The sequence below is a fragment of the Corythoichthys intestinalis genome, chromosome 4 (genome assembly GCF_030265065.1).
Source record: "Corythoichthys intestinalis isolate RoL2023-P3 chromosome 4, ASM3026506v1, whole genome shotgun sequence".
In the NCBI taxonomy this organism is placed as follows: Eukaryota; Metazoa; Chordata; class Actinopteri; order Syngnathiformes; family Syngnathidae; genus Corythoichthys; species Corythoichthys intestinalis.
The window spans coordinates 32,688,244-32,695,881 of record NC_080398.1 but is presented as its reverse complement, the minus strand read 5'-3'; positions in this window follow the sequence as shown (position 1 = coordinate 32,695,881).

Sequence of the window (7,638 nt, the reverse complement as noted above, 5' to 3'; positions counted from 1 at the left end):
TATGTTGAAGATTTCCTGCTTGGCCGCTAGGGGGCAGTAGTGCACCATCACGCCTTCCTGGAACTTGAAACCACAAGGTTGATGTTTCATCATCATTTCAAATAAGAATTTAAAAGTGATGTCAGCTTGTTCTCGACATGTGCTGACCCCCCAAATTTCAAAAACTGACTTTAATCTCACCTTGCTGTTGCTACGGGGACAGCCGTCCTCATTACAGCATGTCTCTGGAGTTCACTTTAAAGGAGACAAAAAAGATATTTTAATTTGTTCAGTGTCTTGAACACTATAATGCCTGACCACAGATATAATGAACAATAAATTCTGTTTTGTTTTGTTTTTTAAAGCTTTATTTGGTCCTTAAACATATTATTTTAAAATAATTTGATATACGTTCTCTAATTTGTATCATAAATGATACTTAGCATTACATGCCGTTCTCGTGGTAAAACATAACAAGTGAGATTGTTTAAAACCTTATTGTGTTCATCATTTTTTACTGCAATGAGGTCCAGAAATGCGAGGAATCCAAATGTGATACATTTGGCAATATAGGGTTAACTCCATAATACCTGAATTTACATTTAAAAAAGTATGTATTCGTCCAATACTTTATAAAGTACAGGTAGTCCCTGGGTTACTACGTACTCAATTTTGCCTTGACAACATCAGAGTCTCGTACGCCATTGTCTTCAGTGGGTTCTTTTGTTGTTGTTGTTTTGTTTTTTAATCGCATAAACAGTACCTTATTGTACCTCACAGTATCTTATTTTTTACTTTATGAATATGACGTGTTCTGTCCTCACTAAAAGTGAAGTTGTTCAGCTTTACAGACACCAAACAAGGGAATTGGGCTTTTTACTTCCTTCACTTTTGACAATTTGTAAAACTATAACACACATATGTACGCTTATGTTCAAAACGACACACATTTTAACAATAAAACACTTGACACAAAACAGTTGGTGTTCAAACGTTCGTCTGATCTGATCAATATGTAAATATAGTAGATTAAATTAGGCTAATTAGGCTAATTTAATAAATTAGGCTAACAAAAGCCTGCTATCTTAAAGGCTTTGAATGCTAACGTATTTACAATTCTCATAGCAAATCACTCACACAACTCCAGAAACACTAGCTCTAAACTTAATTACAAATGCGTACACAAACATATATTAGCTGAAACAACTTACAACCTTATGTGGGCCAAACCAGAGCGCAGCTATCCTTAATGTCAGACGTGTTGAAACTGCTCCTCAGTCTTACAAAGCGACAGTCCAGCCAGACCCAACGCTGCCAACAGAGGGCAGTCTATCTTCCATCATTAAACAAAATACAATACTTCTGGAATTTTTGGTTATTTTCAGATTTAGAGGTACCTAAATGGTTAATTTTGGTCCACACGTAAATTCGGGTTACGTCGCCAGTGTAGGGACGGAACTCGTTCGTAACCCAGGGACAACCTGTTACATGATATGTTTTCCCCCCCAAAATATAGAAACATTGGAATAGAGCTAAAAATGAAAATAAAATCACAAAATGATTAATATATATATACTGTATATATGTGTATATATATATATATATATATATATATATATATATATATATATATATATGTAGAAATAATACATTGTGAAAATAAACTAGGACTCTATTAAGATTTATTTATATATGTATATATATATAGCCAAAAATATTTTAATTTGTTTTTTTTAATTTCTTTTAGTGTTATTTCCTACATATTTTTTTCTATTTAAGATTAAAACAATCCAGTGAAAATGGAATAAAATTTAATTTTTCCGAGCATTTTCCAAAATTTGTCCTGAGTTCCACACTGTCCTACAAACACAATAGCTGTCAATCAAACCTGAACACTCTCATCATCATTATCCTGTGGGAACGCAACTCTTCTACTGCATGGCTCTCATTAGCTGCCGCGGGCGACCTCTACTGCAATCACACCTCCCCGATGATTGACGGCTCCATTCATTATGGACTTATTGTCATTAGCGACTCAGAAAGGTGAGACGGACTCCTTGACTTTGCCGCTTTCAAACCTAATGATGGCTGGAGAAATAAGACTGTTAGTACAGTACTGTCAAAAAGCATCCTTTTTTGTCAGTTTGAAATGACAAAATTTAACACATGCCATTGAAATAATCTATATAAACAATAATAAATAATAATAATAATAAATAATAAATAATAATAATAAAACAATGGGGGAAAAAAAAAGATCACTTCCATTGACGGCGATAGATGTCCAATCCTTTTGGACTGGGAGGGGTGGTAGCCAGGGGCGCTGGAGGTCACTCACAGCAGAGGGTGCTGAGGATCTTTGTTAGTGTTTCCCATCCAAAAACAGCCATTTAAGTTGAAATTTGTCATGCTCTCGCATTTTTCCATACAAGGCTTGCACAATGGCAGTGCACGCACATGCTGGATCGTTTACATACTACTACTAGGCTACTACAAAGTCTGCATTCTATTTCAACTACAATGTATTTCGGAGTTTTTGTATTGAAAATAATAGCACCCGAGTATTAAAACGCAAATCAGTGCAGCGAAACGGCGCAATGGCACATGAACACATTTGAAAACTGAAAGGTTCATTAAGCCTCCATTTTACACCCCCTTTTCATATCCAACAACGCTCTGCATGGCGGCAGTTCAACAGCAACCACAAACAATAATATTGCCACAATGCAAGCATGTCGTACCTATTTGAAGACGCCAAAGGTAGATATATTGTACCTATCATAATTATCTTCATTTTAGAAAATTTCACTGTTTTTATGAAGAAAAAAAAAACGCTAATTTGTTACCACCTCTTCTTTCAACAGTTAACTTTTCCAACAGTGTCTTATTCAATGTGACCCGGGAGCAAGCAAGGTGTCAGGTAGTGACCAAACCATTTTAACATATACTTAAATTTAATACCCAAAGTTAAATACTCTATTGTTTCAATAGGTTTTATTTAGGGTTGTTCCGATCATGTTTTTTTGCTCCCGATCCAATCCCGATCGTTTTAGTTTGAGTATCTGCCGATCCCGATATTTCCCGATCCGATTGCTTTTTTTTTTTTTGCTCCCGATTCAATTCCAATCATTCCCGATAATTTTTCCCGATCATATACATTTTGGCAATGCATTAAGGAAAAAAATGAATAAAACTCGGACGAATATATACATTCAACATACAGTACATAAGTACTGTATTTGTTTATTATGACAATAAATCCTCAAGATGGCATTTACATTATTAACATTCTTTCTGTGAGAGGGATCCACAGATAGAAAGACTTGTTACTTTGTATATTGCGACTAAATATTGCCATCTTGTGTATTTGTTGAAGCTTTCAGTAAATGATACTGTAGCCATGCCCAAATGCATGATGGGAAGTGGAACCATGACTGTGCGTAGTGCTACCAATTGATATATCTTCTCTGTGTTGGGAAATAACATAAGGTGTTAAGAATAAGATCAATTGCTACCTTGCTTCCCCACATTGTTTCCCATGATATTTCTAATCATAGGGAGAGGGTTTGTAAGGCTTTAGCCAATTAAAAAGAGGCTCCAAAGGCAGCCAAAATTCACTTTACTCATTTTACGCTGCCTTTTATCTCTCTATATAGGTAAAACTGCGCCATTACAGATTGAGCATGACAATGCGTGAGTGGGTCGTGCAGAGCATGCATTAATTGCGTTATATTTTAACGTGATACATTTTTTAAAAAATTAATTACCGCCGTTATCGGGATAAATTTGATAACCCTACCTTAAGCCTAAAGACTCTGTATGAGTGTAACGTATTATGTCTGTAACGTTAAATACAATTAGAAAACGATTTAATTAAAAATGTATATACATTAAAAAAAGGCATGGCCGATATTTTTTTGCCGATTCCGATACTTTGAAAATAACGTGATCGGTATCCTGATCGATCGGGACATCTCTAGTTTTATTTCATTTATTAATTTTTTAACACCAACAAAAAGAATCTTCAAAAAAACTGAAGTGGGGTGCACTTCCCGCGCCACTGGTGGTAGTGATCAAATTATGTTAAATAATTTAAAAAATTGAAAAAGGTAAAAAGAAAAAAATCTACAAGTTAAAAAAATAAAATGATTGTGAACGAGCTGAGTTTCAGTGCTATTGACAGCGATTGATGTCCAATCCCTTTGGGCTGGGAGGTTTGACAGAAATAAAGTTTGAAATTACAAAACCAAAATAATTTCTAAAAAATAAAAAAAAAATGTTTAAAAATAAATTGAAAAGGTAAAAACAATGATAGTACAATATAGGCTCCAGCACCCCCGTTACCCTCATGAGGAAAAGCAGCATGGAAAATGAATGAATGAATACAGTATAAAAAAAAAAATTATGAATGAGCATGTTTTCATGCCTTTGATGGCGATAGACGGCCAGTCCATTAGGACTAAAAGAGATGGCCGCAATCGAAATAGATTTGACATTTATCACCGTCAATGGCATCCAACAGATGAAGAAAGGCAATTGTGTGACGTCTTAGTCAACATAAACTAACTTCAAGCGAAATTAAGAAATGAAACTTGGTGAACCGCCATAAATGCGCCCGGCTGTTCTGTCGGCATTCATAATCCTCACATGATTTTGATTTGTTTGAAAAAGCCAGATGCGAGAGCTCGCCCGCTTTTTCCTTGGCCTCAAAGAACATCCGGCAGACAGAAAGCATCTGCTAGCGTTGGAGGCGCACGAAAATCAGGCCAAAAAATCGTCTTGGACGTCGTTTTGCGTTAACGCTTCTGCTGCGCGTGCCGCTAAAAAGCTACGCTACCTTTGTGCTGATGACGTGTGTGCCGGAGAGCTTTCCAGATGTTTCCTTTTATTGTGGTTAACAGTCAGCCGCTGTTTCGTCAATGGACGACGCTAATGCTAATGTTTTTTTTTTTCTCCCTTAGGAAAGGTTATAGGACTATTAAGGACACAAAAAGTTTCATAACAGTAATCCTAGATATCCACATGTCCACATTTAACAGGATTCTTTTATTAATAGATACAATGCAGTGAGGAAAAAAAAGCGTATATTGTTTAAGATAAAATATGGAACAATTGTGAACCTTCCCAGAAGTGGCCGGTTTACAGAAATGACCCCAAGAACATTAGTTTTCAAGATCCAAGATTAAGGAGACTAAATGCAATCCATGGTAGAGTCTCAAGAAAAACACTGTTGACCTAGAATACCATACATGAAATAAAGCAAAACTATGCATAAAGAATCACTATTCTTTTGCATAAAAAAACAATACAGTACCAAAGACTTTTAACGACAATATTTTTGGACATTCAAAATTAAAGTTTAGTATTTTTTGGAGTCTCTTACAAACCCAATTTCCAATGAATTAGACACGTAGTGTTAAACAAATTAAAAATGTGTTGCACTGACAACATTTTTTGGCTTCCAGATACCGATTCCAACACCAATGCTATGTTCTTGTAAAAAAAATTATATATGGCTGAAAACACTCAGTTCACTTGAAGTTCCCCTCTGATACCCCAATTCTGGCCAAATTTCAAAATTGTCCTATATGCATGAGTGATACATCATTGGAAAGCTTAAAATCTCAATTTTCTGGGGGGAGAATTTTTTTGAACAGACAGGCATTTAAAAAAAAAAGGTGACACTGGCATTATGGGATATGTAGTTTTGAAGTCCCGTGTTTAGCCAAACTAAGCCACACAGTATCGAATGCCCCTTTCCCACTCAAACTAGTGGGTCAGCGCGCGTTTCATCCAAGCCGATGCAACCCACTAGCAACTGGCTTTTGGCACCTTTCCAATTGACAAAAAAAAGCGTGTCTTTTTTTTTTTTTTTTTTCACCCGTCTAACCCCACCCCTCCTCAGCCGTGCGTAAGGTTACATGACGTCACCACGCTAAGATCAATGTCGACAAGTGCGACCGAATTCATTCAGTTCAAGGAAGTAAACAATGCAGAGCATTATGGAAGCCTCCTTTCCGTTTGTGATCTCTGTTTTCATGCTTTTTACTGCCCTCAAAATGGTCGAAATGCAGCAAAGGATCAACATTCTGCTTGTGCTAAGACAACGTAGGCGACGTGAATTCTTCTTCCTCTACTAGCTTTGTTGTTAGCATCGACGTAACTACATTTGTATGGCGTGTTAAATGGGAGGCGACTGGCATGTTGTTATGATGCATCACGTAAAAGCCTACGTCACCACGTAGATTAGGGTATTGATTGTTGACCCGGGGTTTTGCTTTCACACTGCATGACGATCAGAGCCGAGGTGAATTTAACACGGGTCACTTGGCGGGTTAATTGACACAGGTCGCTGCACCTTTCCCACTGCCACCAAAAGCCGATTGTTAGTGGGTTGACACGGGTTTTTTGGCCAGTGGGAAAGGTGTATAACCGTCATATGCTATTGCTTAGCCACAACTGGATTCATTAACGTATTACTGTTCGTCATTCACACAGCCGCTGGAAACAGAAATGTTGTTTAATCCATCTGCAGGCAACCGGGAGATTGATTTAGGATTCATTCATGATTTTTTGAAACTTTTCGGGTTTGCGCTGGCCCTCATGGGAAATGCAGTCTTCTTTAAGGCAAAACAGGAACACTTTTGTCCACCGGCGTCGCTAAATTATCCAAAACTGAAAAGTTACCAAGTTTTGCTTTAAGTACATAAATCTTGTTCTATGAACAAATAAACTAAACAAAACAACAAAATCGAATGAGGAGGAGGCAGACTGAAATGTATCAGTTTTCTTTATCAAACAGTTTTTCTTAAATATGATCCAAATCCAATTTCAAAGTACACTCTTTTGTATCACAATTTACAGTTTGAATGGGAGTTTGTTTTGAAAGCTGTTATGTGAATGGGTTTATGTTTGTGGTTTCTTTATAAAAAGAAATGAGACAACTTTACTATCTAGCAATACCTCAAGTGCCAATGTGCATCTCCAAGACAATACAAACGGACCCTTAAGACACTAATTAGCATAATCGCTAACTAACTTAGCGCTCCGTGGTAACTGGTAACGTCTCATCAACAACAAATACTAAAAATACAATTGGCTTCATTTACTCACCTCTGACGGCGGCACACCGGATCAAAAGGCAATCTAACTCTCGACATTTCATAATGTTATTGATTCAGCAACCCAACCTGAGTGTAGCAGTGAATTCTCTCTCTCTCTCTCTCTTGCTCTAACCACTGGCACGCGGGCAGCCCACACTACACACAAACAAGGACCCAAACGGGACTGCTCATAGCTGTCAGCAGGCATCGATTATTAAATTAATTGGCAACTAATTTATTAAACAATTTTTATCGATTTAATCGATTGTTGTTGCAGCCTCACTGGGGCTGCTTTCACTCTACAGGACCTGGACGACCATTAACGCTTTCACTCCCAGCCGTTTTCACCAGAGCAAGGCCCTTCGCTCCCGGCCATTTTTTCTGGATTTTGAGTGATTTTGCAAGGCCCACAGAAAATTATGTTCTATTGCTATATAAACTTGGAACCCACCAAAAGAAAGATTAGACTCTCTTCTTTCAGCAGAAAAAAAAGTAAGTTCGTATCTTTTTCCATTCTTTAGAAATCAGCATTAGAAAATAGCTTAGTTTGAGCAAT